General features: G+C 35.1%; 1 long non-coding RNA gene and 1 other non-coding gene across 2 annotated transcripts; one reads left to right on the forward strand and one right to left on the reverse strand.

Moving 5' to 3' along the window:
* Positions 1–224: 224 nt before the first annotated feature.
* trnar-ucg (transfer RNA arginine (anticodon UCG)) lies at positions 225–297 on the forward strand. Its single transcript has one exon. It is a non-coding gene; the product is annotated as a tRNA-Arg (tRNA).
* A 4460-nt stretch (positions 298–4757) lies between these two features.
* Positions 4758–11631, reverse strand: LOC128514171 (uncharacterized). The gene is made up of 3 exons (XR_008356440.1): positions 11552–11631; positions 10320–10614; positions 4758–5089 (listed from the first exon to the last, which is right to left on the reverse strand). It is a non-coding gene; the product is annotated as an uncharacterized LOC128514171 (long non-coding RNA).
* Between the last annotated feature and the right edge of the window lie 4472 nt (positions 11632–16103).

Consider the following 16103-nt stretch of genomic DNA (forward strand, 5'->3'; position numbering starts at 1 on the left):
AAGATTGGTAGATATACTAAAAACATTTTGCTAGATAATAATAATAATTACATTTATTGTTGTGCTGTTGGTGTTATTACTTGACCAACCTTTACACTGTAACAGCCCCACAAAATTACATTGACTACTTCTGCGTCGTTAACAAGTATTAAGTAACAAACTAAATTTCCGGTGTGTCTATACCTTGGTATGGTTAAAAGAAGAATTTTCAATAGCTACTTGCAGGCCTCGTGGCCTAATGGATAAGGCGTCTGACTTCGGATCAGAAGATTGCAGGTTCGAGTCCTGCCGGGGTCGATTGTTTTATTATTTTTTCCCTTGAATATTTTCATTACATTCTGTTAAACATTTATAAAGTTACACATACAAAGTACGACTTCAATAATAATTATCAAATTGCACATAAATACTGATAGATCGGTAGAAGACCGAAGTATTAATAGAGAAAATGAAAACGCTTCTTCTGTGTAGACTTTATTGCGTTAATACACGATGTATGGGAGCGTTCAATTTCTTGACTTCTCTACTGATTTCTAATGTTACTGTTCCTTCCATTATTCTTAGTTTTGTAGATCAACAACCCTTAAAAAATCTTTAAGGTCCTTGCAGATTTATTTTTGTATATTTGTAATTATCATCGCTGTGCATTCATCTGTTTGCATTTTTACTCCTTTAGTTTTAGATAAGAAGATCTGCCGTAACGTAAATGTAAATAACAATAAACGGAGAAATTTTTTTCTTTAGCCTCTTTTAGTTTAAATCGAAGAGTGCAGTACTCAGATGCCACCGCCAGAGGTCAGGGTGGTCGCACACTTGAACAAAGCAAAGCCTGTACAGCTAATGTGTAGGTGTAACTAATAGCTCTATGGTCAAACATGATCATTTTGTTTATATCACAGGTTATAAGTCACAGTTTATATTTATTTTTGATGAACCAAATACGAATCTTACCAGAATTTACTCACAGCTCGAATCAACACATCAAAAATAAAGTGTGTTTTGTTTGTTACACTAAATATTTAGAGATTATATACCAGAATATACGGATATGGACGTATTTCTGAGAGGTCTTTCAAGAAAAGAATTGACTTAAACCTTAACGATAAAATTGGCAGAAAACATGCTTTAGTCTAAACAATATATAAACTTTTGGTTCTATAAAGGATATATTTAAAAAAAAAAATTGAAAAAAATATATTGAGAAAAAAAGTATTATTCATTTCACAATGAAATTATTAATAAAAAAAGTTCAAGGGCCATCAATAAAAATTTCTTAAAGGAACCAAAATGACTTTCTTTGTCCTCTTTGAGGGCAGTATTATAATGGTCATGCCACTGAAGACTACATAAACTGATTGTCTTCAGACATACAGATTTTCACACCAATTTGGGGAAAATTGAAGCCCCCTTTGACCTATATTAGGATATCACTATGTACACAATGACTGATTCTTGATAATATCTGGAAAAAAAGTCCTAATCTAAGGATCTCATAAGGTTATAATATTGCTTACTCTGGCTTCTGGCACTGTTTTGTGTGTGTGTGTGTGTGTGTGTGTGTGTGTGTGTGTGTGTGTGTGTGTGTACAACCACACCATACACCATTTATATTGTTTAGAATATACACTCATACAGTTTTATTAAATGTTATTTTTTCTTGCAGATGGACGATAGCATTAAACCCTACAGTTTAATGTGGCTTTTGGTACAGAATGGACCATACAGAAAAGCTATAAGCAGACACTACAGCGACATTTCTAGGTAAAAGATATAAATTGCTACCTAAAGCTATAAAAGGTGTGCTCTTGCTGGTTCCACCCCCACACCAAGGAAGATACAGCTCCCCCTTTGTTGCATCCTCTATGATTATATGCATGGTGTAATTTGATATGGTTTAAGAAATATTTTTGTTGTACAGATGAATGAATTTTTCAATATTTCTTTCTCCTTTTTTTATTAGATTCACTGAATGGAGACACTGTTACCAAATTTTCCCCTCAGCTGTACATAACAGAAGCAAAGTACATAGACTCTGCTGTAGCTTTCCCAGTAAATGGGCCCTTGTCTTCGATCAGACCGCCTATTTTCTTTCTGGTCGTGTGTGTCTATGAGATGCTTTAAACAAACCTCTAGCAGTGTGTGCAGCAACAAACCCCGTAACTGAGGACATGTTCATTCGTTAAATCACCATGCTTAGGAGCTTAGGCACGTCTTGGAGCGCATGAAAAGGCTGGCCAGGCCCTGAGCCATGCTATTGATGTCCTCAGAGGGAGAGGTCAAGAGGTCAGAGCAGTTCACAAGCCCCGACACTATTCTTATGCTAACTTATCAACCATACCACATCCTCAGCGGCAGAGAGGCAGCCTGACTTGTAAAAACAAGCAGACCTTGTTCTCTCTCTGCAGCAAGTTGAGGACCCCTTGTGAAATAACCAAACATTTGGTTTAATGCACTGAAGAAAATAGGATTTACAGTCTATAGGGTCTAAATAAACTGTGGAAATGTCCCTTAGCGAAAAATCACTTGAAATTAAAATGTTTTAATACATGTTAAATGTGTTTTTTTTATTTTCACATATAATATTTATGATTAATTCATTTTTGATGGAGGGCAGTCGTTTATTATTCACAAGGTGTCGCATGTGTTTACCTGAATTCCTGGTATAGCATTTTAAACACACTTTTCACATTACTCTCATAATCAGATGTGAAAAACTTACAATCACTTGAGCTATTCTACCACGATAAGAAAGGACAAATAAATAATCTTTTTTGAGAAGATTAAATTTATGAAAATTAATTCTACCTAAGGCATTTCTCCAAAGGGACAGACGTGATGAATGTCCTGTCTTCAACTGAATAGCAGAATTAAAGTATAAAATAATAGTATGAAAAACACGATAAAAGTAGTGTAACATCTATCTATCTATCTATCTATCTATCTATCTATCTATCTATCTATCTATGTATGTATGCTGTGAGGTTATTTATTTATTTATTTTCCCCTTAGAATCTGTGCTGTGCTTCCTTGCTGTGCAGGCCTTAAGGTAGCTTTGTAGAGGTTATTAACTTGTACTCGGACACCACATGTTTATTTAGTGGCCTTGTAAAAGAAGCAACCATACTGGCAGCTCAGTGGTCACGAGGGAATTAAAAGGAAATCACCGTTTAATTAGTGGTCCTTAACCTCTGACTTTAACCTTTGCCCGAAGGAGCCCATTGGCCTGGTTTATTGTCCTCTAGGGGGCTGACCGAGGCCACTGCTACCATCCAGGTCCTGTCCAAAATAACACGAGCATTATTGCAGATTTATTCAGCCCGGGTCAATGTCAAGTATGGTCAATTCATTGTCCGTTTAGCGCGTCAGTCCCTGAGGGAGTCAAGGTCAATACTGGACATTTACTTAACGTGTACCCTAAATCTATTCTCATCTAGCTAAATAAGTTGACATGAACAGGTTTATATTTTTATTCTTTTTTATTAAATTTCTTCTTTTTATTATTATTATTATTATTTAGATAATTAGCCTATACCTTAAGTCAAAACTGAATATAAAAAAATAACATCTTTATGAAATATATCCGTTATTTCAGTGCTGTGTGTAGCTGTGTTTTGACTCTTTGTGCAATTACAAGCCAAACAATTAAAATAAAGCTACAAGATTTTTTTTTTAAAGCAATGTCATCCTTTTTTGTTTTTTTGATCGTAGATAAATTACTAAATGAAGCTTAAGTACTTTGCACAATCAGTTAAATAAAACTTGCATCCTGTTTGAGCTTAATTTGGTATTTAGGCTGTTACAGCTACTAGTTATCAGTAAGCAGCAGCAGCGATGAGGGAAAGGACCTTGACCAGAAGGTTGATCAATGTGCGCTGGAAATAACAGGAACTCATTCAATGCAGTGGTAATAAGCAATTATAAACCACCGTCTCTTTCATATCCTCATATGATTCAGTGGAGAAGCCGAGGTGCAAGCCACTCCTTCCCAGGAGTCGTTGGTGTGGTTAGTGTGTGTTTTACAGATTACTAAAGCTTATTACCTTGTAGTCCAGGTCTCTATTTAGGATGATTAAAAAAAAAAGGAAACCAACATACTGCTGTAAAGAGTGTAGGCATACAGTTTGATGACATGAAACTATTCGTGTGTGCTTAAAGAGAGTTTCTGAGCTCATAATAGCAGTGCTATTGGTTTATCTGCTTGCCTCCACAGCTGAGCAGCCTTTTAGCGGCTAATTAAAGCTTAATTAAAAGCACATACTGTACACACTTTCCAGCATAACTCTGATAAAAAGCGTTTCTTTTCTGCATACCCTTATCAAACAGAGGCAGAAAATTACGTTTAAGCACGACGTAGGCTGCCTCGAGTTGGGTGTATATATATATATATATATATATATATGTGTGTGTGTGTGTGTGTGTGTGTGTTTATTTGCTTTTTTTTTTTTTATTATTATTACGCGCTTTGCAATTGCATGTAAAAAGTCATATATGCAATTTATCCATTTTTGTTCAATGCAAAACATGTAATGCTTTATAAATGGTGTTCCCTGTCCAAGGTGCTGATTCCAGCTCATAAAAAAATCAGATTTTTTTCTGAATCTATAGCCAGCATTATGTGTGATGTGTTCATCTGCACTGAGGTGAGAAGTGATCCTGTTAGTACAAAAACATTAAAACATTTTCACACAACTGTAATAAACATTTGGATCAGGATTTTATGTAAGCTGTTTGCATCATACAGAATTGACAGACTGGTGTTTCTGAAATAGCTTTTAATACATTAAACAGAGTGAACAACATACAAATTATGTAAAATGCTTTTGTTTTCCAGAGCAAACAAATTACAGTCTAATACACAGAATACAAACATTAAATTAAATTAAAACCCTACTGTAGGTCAATAGTTCCTACTAACGCACAGCATGCACTGATGTATACATTTGATTGTCAATATTAGGACATTTTCTCAATACAAATATGGTTGTTGTTTTTTTCAGAAAAAAACAATTCAAAGAGATGCATCGTATTTTCCATTGTCCTCTGCTGCCGTTATCAAGCCAAGAATGCGCAGTTTAATACCCATCCAATTCTGGAAGAAAGAAAGGGAAAAAAGTATAGCATTAATGTCAAAGCGAGATGTAAAAAGCCAAAAATATCTTGTGTATGTAATAAAAAAAATAATAATTAAATAAAATAGTATTGTTTATAAATACTACAGTATAACAGATTGTTGTTCATAAATATTACAGTATAGTAATGATGGTAGTGGCTTAATGTGTCCATCTATTTCTTACATACCCAACCAATCTTTCCTTTCTGTATTACAATAAGCCTTTGTAAATAGTATTTCAACTCTGTCACACTTTTAAACTAATACACAGATGATCCAATTGCTTTCATCACTGTAGGGGAACAGATCAGACTCTTTCAGTCATTTTTACCCCATCTCCCATGCAAACACAACCTTTCTCTTTCCTGTCTACCCAGCACAGGGTTTGTCCTTTTTCTTTCGGTTGGTCTCTGATATCTGTTTTTTTTTTCATCAGCCTTTGGACTCCATGCAGCTTATGCAAATCACTTTTCTTTTATTTCTCTGTCCCTCCCAGTAGCATGCAAGACTAGAATAAAGGGGAAAAAACATGCATGCAGCCTCCATGGACAAAACCCACACAGACACAAAACCCATACACACAAACACTTTGAGAACGTAGTGTGTTCAGAAGATTGGTATTGTTTTGCTTAGCCTTATTTTTCATTTTTATAGTTACATAGTTATTGCATTAGTTTCCACAACATCCATATGAAATTTTTAGGCTTTAAAATGGTAATTTATTAACTACATGCACAAGCTGAGAGAGTGTGTGTGCATGTGTGTGTGCGGGAGAGAGAGATAAAGAGAGCGAGAGAGAGAGAGAATACCTCCCCCTATGAGATGACTGAAAAACATAGATGCTCTAGGGCGACCCTAAAGTACACATTGCACGAGGGATGAGTGCTGCACAAACAGGGGTTCGGATGTGGCTGCAGACAGTCGATTGAGACGATGGCTAGACTCGAGCTGTGGGAGGGGTGCTGTCTCTGGGGGGGTTACTGTGGGTTCGGGGGTGTCTGATGAACCCAAGGCTCTGACATTCCCAGGCTCTCGGGCTGTGCCCAGCTGTGGAGGAGTGGAGGGGGGCACACATCTTGAGATGGCCCTGACAGCACTGCCTTTTCACAGCCACATTATTGAGGCAGCCAGCCTCACTCCCATAGCAACCTCCACACAGGTCAGAGGGTGAACAGCTCTCCCTCGGAGAGGGACGACAGAGAGAGATGGAGAGAGAAAGGAGTATACGACTACAGACAGGCTACAGACAGGATGCCTCTACAGCAATGAACTTGAACTTGATGGATAGCCTAAAGTTTTTTTTTCACATGCATGTCACATGCAGATTTGCAGCGCTACAGATAGCTACAAGAGAGCTTATTTTAGATCCTTTTTTTTTGCAGTAGCAGTGTTGACTTTTTCATGTATTTATTATATTTAATTCTGTATTTTTTATGAAAAAAGGTTAATAAGCAGTTGTTTTGTAAAAAATTGTTAGCTTTTAAATCCTGTTCTAGTAGACTTAACAATAGTAACTGCATACACCATCAAACATATGAATTGATAAAGTGTACAATTTATACTTCTAGAAGCATACAACAGCACATCTAACATACATTAAATAATAATTATAAATTATACATTGAATAATTATATTTCTACATCATTTACAAGGCCAATAAATCATGAACAGCCAAACTTCATTTTGAAGTTTTAAAAGCTGTAAACATCATTTCTTACACTTTATTTCCATCATTCCATACAGTCACATGTGTTATCCAGTACCACAGTATTAAATACTCTGGTTAACACAGACCCTTATTCCCAGTTAAGTCTTAGAGAATAACCTCTGCTCATGTGCTTTTCATGCAGACAACTTCTAATCTGTAAAGCCTCGACTAGAAGAACGTCTCTATCTTCCTTGGAGATACTTAAGACATTCTTTGCAAGAGATTAGTCTCAGCTAAAGATTAAGCTTGACCTACATTGGATGTCATCCAAGGCTCTGAATGGCATGTGAGGTTGGTTTAATACTCCTGCCATTCCTTGTATGTCGCCCTTCTTGTTGTCAATCCATGCTTACACGTAATGAGGAGGCTTGACTTAATGTGAACCGAGGAGTACCACATATGTAAGGATTTCATATTCATTATAAAAAAACATTCCATATTTTGGAGGACCATAAGTGCAAAAGGTTGCCTGTGTGTGTGTGTGTGTGTGTGTGTGTTTGTGTAAAAACATATAATTTTCAGCATCTGCATGTGCAATATGTCTTTACTTGGTATATCTTTGTCAAAATGTAGCTGCTGTGACTAAACATCCAATGCTAAAGATGTATAACACTGATTTGAGTGATCCCTATTGTTGTTCTTGAGCTTTTCCTCTTTTCTCTTTGAGGATTTACTGTACCTCATTAATGAGAGTTTTAAGCTTTGGCCATGTTGTACACAAAGTCTTACTGTACTTAACCTAAATTATAAATAACTTAAATGTGTACATATACTTTATATATGTACTATATATATATATATATATATGTAGTATGTGTGTGTTCATAAACATTATTTCCTGTTGATTCAATTAAAAAGTAAATTATTACATTTATATATTTTTTAAAAAGCATGTCCATTTGTCAGACTGTTACAACACAAAAGGGCATTTTTTATAGAACTAAACATGGCGCTTCATCTCGCCATCAATGTCACATGCCCCCCCCCCCCCTTCATCTCCTTGAACACACCAACCAACTCTTTTTTTTTTATTAACAGTGTCTAAGTCACCTTTTTCTTCCCTTCTCTGCTTTTATTCCAGACTGTTACTTCAGCAGATTATCACCATCCAGTCGACCCTATGTACACACTAATATTTGTTACAGCATCCTGTCCCTGGTTGTTTGCCTTTTTTAATTGGTGAGCGCTTTCCTTTAAATAATTAACACTGCAGAAAAGACCTGGATTTAAAAATGCTGATAATCAGCAGAATGTAGAATAAAACTTACATTAACACAGAATTCTTCACTAACCAGAGTTTATTAATTAATCAATTTTAACATTTTAAATGTATATTTTATATTGATGCAGAATAAATAATTTTTTTTTTTTAAATATAACACCCTAAAGTTTAATCCTAGTGTACAGTATTAATGATATAGACTTCTATTGTAATACATTGACGTTAAAATATTTAAGCTCTGGCTAAATGATTCTACAACACAACATGAAATATAAATAAATGACTGCAATGTGCTATAACAGTGTTGTAAAATAAAAATAAAAAAACGTACTGTAATTGTACAGTAATTTTAAATAGCCTGCATACACTGAATGCTACAGCTGTAGTGTACGTTATAGAGTTTGGACAAAAGGCCTGTTTCACGTATGCCCGCACAACCAACAGCATCTCCATCTGTACCAGACAAGCATTAGCAATGAGTAGACCAATTAACATGATCGGGGGCCTACTGCCTGCTCCTGTTTATTTGCCTGTATGCACACACACACGCAGTCACACACAAAAGCTTTCCAATCTGCATACCAGTCTAATGTCTTTGGCATCTGGTCCTGTCTAGTCTGCTCCGGGCTTTCCCACCCTGCCCCCTTCGAGCGATGGTGGAGAAGTACCAGTCCTGACAATGGTGGGAACGGTGCTTTAGGAGGGAGGGGGTCTCCAATGAGCGGGGAAAGATGCGAGTGGGGCAGAATAATAATGGCAGACACCACGTTCTGTTCATTAAGGCATGCTGCTGCAGCTGCCGACCCCATGGCAGCCCATGGACCCATCTCAGTCTCACATCCATTCAAGATGGAGACTAGAGTGCCAGGGGCATGGGGTGCCATTTTAGCCATTTCAACTGTGACCAGGGAGCAAGAGGAAGAGGCACCAGAAAATGTATCAGAGCATTGCTCACTGTCACTGTAAAGCAGAACATTTAAAAAGTGCACGCAAACACCTGACAAAAGAGAATTATTTATTAATCTTGAGATATTATATGTGCACATAAATGTCATGATCTAACTGATTTGTGCAAGATTAGATTTTTATTTATCTGGCAACAATATTGTTCTTGTGTATTTTGTGATTGAAATTTAAGAAAAGAAAAAGGAAATAGCATTTTGCACAGCCATTCAGTCATTTTGTTAAGTCATTCCTTGGTTCTTTAGTTCACTTATTCAACTAGTTGACATTTCTACAGGCAAAGAAGGTTTGGGATGGAGGAGGGAATGTAGAACAGAATGGCGCAGAGAGCAGAGCCTATGGGAAGTGCCTCCGGGATGCTGCCTCTCTCATTGATACAGACTGAGACTTTGGCCTTTTCTTTCCTTTCAGTGCAACTATGTCAAGAGGATCTTTGCTCAGCCCCACTCATTAGCCGTGCTAGTTGCTTTATTGTTTCCTCTCTATTTTCCTCTCATTATCCATCCCTGACTGCAAACAAAACTATTTACTTTGCTGAAAAAGTGAATTGTTCAACTGTGTACAATATATCCAACTTTCCCACTGCTCTATCACAAAAAAAAAAAGAAAACAAATAAATCAAACAAATAAATCAAATCCGAGTGAAACTAAAAATATAATTCCATCACTCTTGGATGATGTTTCGGTTTCAGGTATTCTCACTTTGTGTGACAGAAATAAAATCTGCGAGATTCAAATATTACATATGTATTAAAGAAATCCAGTAAGATAATTATGCACAAATTATGCGCTTCAGCTGTATTTGAATTTTACCTTTGTATTTTATCTATTTAATAAAAAACATTGCACTAATTAATGGAAAACCTAGTGCATGTTATTTTGCTCAGTAGAAGGTAAATAGAGGCATCCTAATAAAAGTCTCATAGCTAGTCACAGTGTCTTACTCGATTCATAGAATATAAAATGCAATTTTACCACAATGTTATTCAACCACAATATAATGGTAGATGTGTGGTATGAACATAAGTCTTAAAGACCAAAATTCTATGTTCGTTCATATTGCGAGCCAAACAAAAGAAGATGGCAGCCTCTCCTGCAATCGGTGCCAGCTCATTTGTTTTCTTTACCTCCCCTCCTCCACTCTCTTAATTAGTATAGCAAAATCACATAGGCAAAAAGCTGTGTGACTGGTTTAGCTCCTAAATGCATCCATGTACATGTGCATGCAAACACACACACACACACACACACACACACATACACACGCACACACACACACACACACAAGAATAAAAAAGGCTATGATGCAACTCACCTCGTGTGCCAGTCCAGCCATCTTAGCTGTTTCAATGAGATCTCCCTCAAGATGGCCTCCCTGCCTTCCTCATTCATCGTGCCAAAGCTCCAGGGAGATGAAGGGGTTTCATCGCCGGTGGCATGGGCACGGTGCCCCATATCCCCCAGATGGCACTGGAGATCTCTTGGCATGAGGAGAAATATGGCAGTCAGGGACAAAGGCGTTTTCCTCCTGTCACTTCTTCTATATAGCATGGTGTCCAAGTTCATGACACATTACTTCATCATGGTATGTTGCGGATCGGAGCAGGGAGCTGAATGGCAATGCAGAAAAATTGCAAATGAAAATTTAGCATTGCAAAATATTCATTGTTATTATCACCAAGCTGGTACCATGGCAACTACTAACGGGTTTGCTGCACGGACACCATAAAGCACGTCCTGCACGATCTGTAAACGTGTGCTCATGCATTACAGGAGACACTACAACATGTCTCCATTTTATTAAAGGAGGCATACGATTTATTTAAAAAGCAAACAAACAAATAAATCAATAAATAAGCAAAGATTTTAAACACAAAGCCACCAATGATGCTCAACATTTAATGAAAATAAATTGTAAATTTACTGATTTATAATACATCATAAGTGTCATATACAATTGTAATATACAATTTATTTTGTGTTTGGAGTTATGTTGAATAGTGCCAATAGCTGATAATGTAGATTAATAAAATTTCAAAATAACAATTATGTTTACATTGCTAAACAGATCAAATTAAAATTCAGAGACTTCTCACAGACTGATTCACATACGAAAAGGTGCAAAACTGAAACCACTTCCATATTTACTTATACCTTTATTCCTAGCAACAAAAAAAAGGAAAAAAAGGGAACAAATAACAAATCTTTCACATCAAATTCTCACGATTTGTTACTAAAGTTTAATAATAATAATAAAAAAAAGAATCAAGCACAGAATCTTAATTTAGCATTAAAAGATGCAAATAAGAATAAAGGTCCAAGTAACCTATAGCCCAGTCACTCCTTTAGCATCAAGGATCTAGCCTCTGTGTGTAATTTTAACATACGATAATTAAACAGTCATTTTCACATAAAAATAAATATTTCACATGCCATTTTTCTAATGTTCAATTTTCCATTTTTTAAATCAACTCAACAGGAAATGAACAACACTTGTATTACATTTTTTTTTTTTTTGCAGAAAATCCCTTTTTTTTCTAGGCCTACCTTAAATTGGTCCTTAAGTCACACAGTTTGGGAGATTCACAGAGGATGGATGCGAGTTTGAGATTAATTTCTACTTTCGGTTATCTAGCTTTATGACATGACTTTATACTCATACAGCTAGATAACCAAAGACAGAAACCAACCCCTCTCCATGCGTACTGCTGCTTCTGCTTGAGGAAAACAAGATCTCAAGGAGGAGGAGTCATGTGTACACATCTGAAATGAAAATAGAAAAACATGAATAAAGAATGAAAATAATTAGCAACATGATGAAGCACAGGCTAACCTTCAGAATAGTTTCTACATGTTAGCATGCCCAATGTTTTAGGACTCCCCAAAAATCTGTTCTAAAAATATATGCAGGATAGAATCAGTACTAAAAATATTTTTTTTTCTCAGCACACATCCCATTCCAATAATGAATCTTTTTTTTTTATTAGTAAAAATACTTATGGTTGTAAGAAATTTTAGACATTGTGGTATCATATATCTTCACATAACACCTAATCTTGGCATTTTTCTTTTTCAAACAGAAACATACATTTTCAAGTGAGGATATAATCATACATTAAATAATAATAATAATAATAATAATAATAGTTCCAAATTTTAAAAGTTACATTTTTAAATTCATAGCCCTAACCGTCTACCACCATATGTAAAAGACAAAGGTTATGCTCATAATTTTAGAAGTATTACAAACACAAATGCATGAAATCCTGAGATGCAATTACAATATTATCTTAACAAAATTAAAGACATATACCTCTGCTAATGTTAAGACATATGTGCATGGTGTGGTTGATTAATGTGTATGTCGTGTGTCTAGGTTTAGTGTAAGTCCTGGTGCGTACATGGTGCATATAAGCCGCATGTGTACATGGTGTGTGGAAGCCTTGAGCGTACATGGTGTGTGGAAGCCTAGTGTGTTTAAAGTGTGTGTAAGATGGGCATGCCTTACATGTGGGTAGGCCTCTGTTTAGAAAATGGTACACATACTACAGTATGTACACTAATCTGCATATTTGATTCCATCTGTAATATCGTTAAATAATATTTTGCTAAATAATTACCATTCAGCAAAGCCAACTCTTCTATTAGATGTTCCTCTAGAAATTGACTAACACATATTCAACTATTTAAGTGCCAGTCATTTTACCTGCGCTTTGATTGACCATGTAGAAATGTAATCGCATATATCAATTAATAGCTGAAAAACAATCAAGAGGTTGGAAATAGGTATGCATTATTTAAGTCTGATTTGTGTTGCAGGACTAAAGGCGGTGAGTATAGGCCTATGGAGATTGCAGTCAAACTTGTAGGTGACAGTGTATAAGCTTACTGTGAGAATAATTTCAATGAATGTTTTAGTGTATCATTGTAAGTACTATTTATTGTTTAAAAAAATAAATCTAACATAGCAAGAATAAAACATTTATTGATCCATTTACACAGCTAACACATCTACAGGATGATAGTAACCAGGCTAAGCAGTGCCTAAGGAGTGAAAGTGAACAAGTGGAAGTTGCTGAGGACAAAAGACACGCTATAACACACTATAGTCTTGTCCTTATAGTGTCCACCCATTCCTGGTTCACTGCTAAAGAGGTCGGCAGTGGAGTAAAAAAAAAAAGAAAAAAGAATAAAAAAAAATATATATATCCTTCATAAAAATTATCAACCTAATGAAAAATCACAACCAGTACACAAGCGGGTCCTATTTCACACGCTTAGTTTATACAATATTTCAACATTTGGTTATAATAAAAAATAAATAAATATTTGTGTATGTAATGCCGCAAAAGAATGTTTGCAATTAAAGTGACTATTTTTTTTTTTAATTTATAGAAAATAATACCTCAGGACCCCATAGGCAATAAATCGGCTGAGAGTTATAACGCAGCGTCTCCGGCATCCTCCTCTGATGTGGCGATGTGGTGCTGCAGCCAGTCGGTAGCTCCACACGTCTCTCTCTTTTTCTCATTACATGTGTGTGTGTTCTAATCCTGTAGCGTCTAAGCACATAACGACGACTAAGTTTTTGTTTTATATTGACTCAGCTATACAGAAAGCCTACAGCCTTGTCTTCAGGCAGAAATCGATTTTATTGATGATCATCGGATGATGCTAATGTCCGACCCTCCGCTTGCTCTTCTGCACCTCGGGTACCACCGACCACCGCTTTTCTTCCACTGGTCGCTAGCGTCTGCACTGACGTCACCGCGGCTCTGTAAGCGCCAATGCTCAGACCGACCAATCAGAGTGCGGGGACGCGGCTGAGAACCAACGCGCGCGCTTTACGGGGGTAGAGTGGGTGGAGTTAGAAAGCCCAATCAGGATGCGTCGCTGAGGATGACTGAACTACCTGTTACATTTGATCTCCTATGTAACAAATAAATATTTTCCCAATTAAATGGCAAAGCACGTTAATATTATAATATTATACATCTGTTGAAGAAAAGATTCATATCTTAATTCAGCCTTAAATGTCCTTGAAAAATAAAATAAACCATGTTACACGTGTAAATTTGAAAATGTTATAAATGGTCACATCTTTAAATATGCCTAACTCCATTTAAAAGAGGATCTAATTTATTTACTATTCAATTTAAATAGTACTAATTTGTATGTTATTTTCATTTTGTTAAATAAGGAACAATTAAGATTCACAGGTCGTGTGTAATGATAGTAATTCAAACTAATCAAATAATCAAAATCAATATTTTGCAAAAACATCTATTTAAAAGGTGTATCAAAAATAAAAAGTCAGACAATTAAAATAGTGTAATTAATACCCAGAACTGGTATTTTTTGTTATAGGTTGACAAAATCTGCAAAACAAACAAACTAAAGCAAACAAACAAAATGCACAAAAACGGAAAAGGGAAAATTCTATAAATTCTTTATCATTTTTTGCTTTTACCAATTACCAGTTTTATTCAGAGTAGGAAAAAATGCAGCATTTCTATATACCATGGGTTCTATATTCACTGTGCATAATCGTCGACCTGTTTGTTTAAGAAACAAAGTCTCTTTTATTCAGAAAAGCTTAATATGCAGCACGAAACGTGTGAGTTGAAGAGTTTATTAGTTTAAGAGTGCCAACGTTTTCAACTTACTTTTCAACTTTCAAACTCAGTTCTGAAAAAAGGGTTATTAATATTAATGATATGCATTGATTTTTCGAAATATTATTATTATTATTATTATTATTATTGAATAATACTGGGATACACTAAATACAAATTATAATTGATTGCATAGTATTTTTAAGAAAAGTCAGTATGTCAGTAGTAAATATTAAATATCCCAGTCTATAGTGTACTTATTTTTTTCCATTTGAAAGTGGCTGGTTATTTCATTCCTTTCAGTTTTCTAATTAGAGCAAAATGAATAAAGGAAATGCGAAAACTAACGAACATTTAATATACTTTTTGTTTTAATAATTACATGATGATACATTTTTTTTCACGCTTTTTGAGTTCAATGCAATATTTTTCTAAAATTGTATGCATTGTTGTGATATAGTGTTGGGGTGGTTCCGCGTTTATTGTTTCGTTGTAGAATAAAAAATCAGTTACAGTTTATTGTAAATGTGCAAAGGCGTGATTGATTAACATGGCCGAGCTTCCCTAAGCATCGCAGCGAGTATCACACTGATCTCTCACTTAGCAACTTTGCGATGCTTGGGGAAAACGCATAAACTATAGCTAAATAAAACCTGCTGTGATAGGGATGCTTAATTACTGATCCGATGCTCATAACCGAGAATGTAAAGCAGCAATGTTTTCTTTGCAATTTTTAACTGAATCTACAAGCTTAAATTTTTAAGAAAATTCAACACTCCGTGGGAAAAAAAATCCTATATTGTAATTTAGTCACCTTAAAACAATAAGAGCCTTATTAAAGTGAGTATTCTATTTTGTCTGGAAAGAGAGAAGGTAAGACATAATGTTTAGTGGTAAAACCACAGCCTTGACTTGCAGCCTCGTATAATCTGTTACTTTATATTTCTATTTGTTTTAAGCAACTGTTTTAATATAATATTATTATAAAAAATTATTAATATAATAGGTCAAATGAAGTCTAAAAAATATTCTCTCTCTCTCTCTCTCTCTCTATATATATATATATATATATATATATATATATATATAGCCTATATATATATATATATATATATATATATATATATATATATATATATATATATATATAGTGGGTTATATTCAATAAAATTGAAAAACAGTCTATTTTACGCACAGGATTTTACGATACCCCTTGTTTTTTTGTTGTTGCAGAAATCTGTGTGATGATTAAACGGGACCAAATGTTTAATTCTTAGATTATGTTTTACTTTACCTGATAAATAAAATTATTTCTAGAGTTTGATCAATCAATAATGATCACCTGTTTAGTTATAAAATACACATGGTACAACAAACTGAAGGGAAAAAATAGGAATTTATAAATTATTATTATTTTTGAACAAAATATCCATTCTGAATATGACTACAGAAATTTAAACAGACAGTCACGTGTTGTCTGTGGT

This window comes from Clarias gariepinus, chromosome 2, assembly GCF_024256425.1.
Source record: "Clarias gariepinus isolate MV-2021 ecotype Netherlands chromosome 2, CGAR_prim_01v2, whole genome shotgun sequence".
NCBI lineage: Eukaryota > Metazoa > Chordata > Actinopteri > Siluriformes > Clariidae > Clarias > Clarias gariepinus.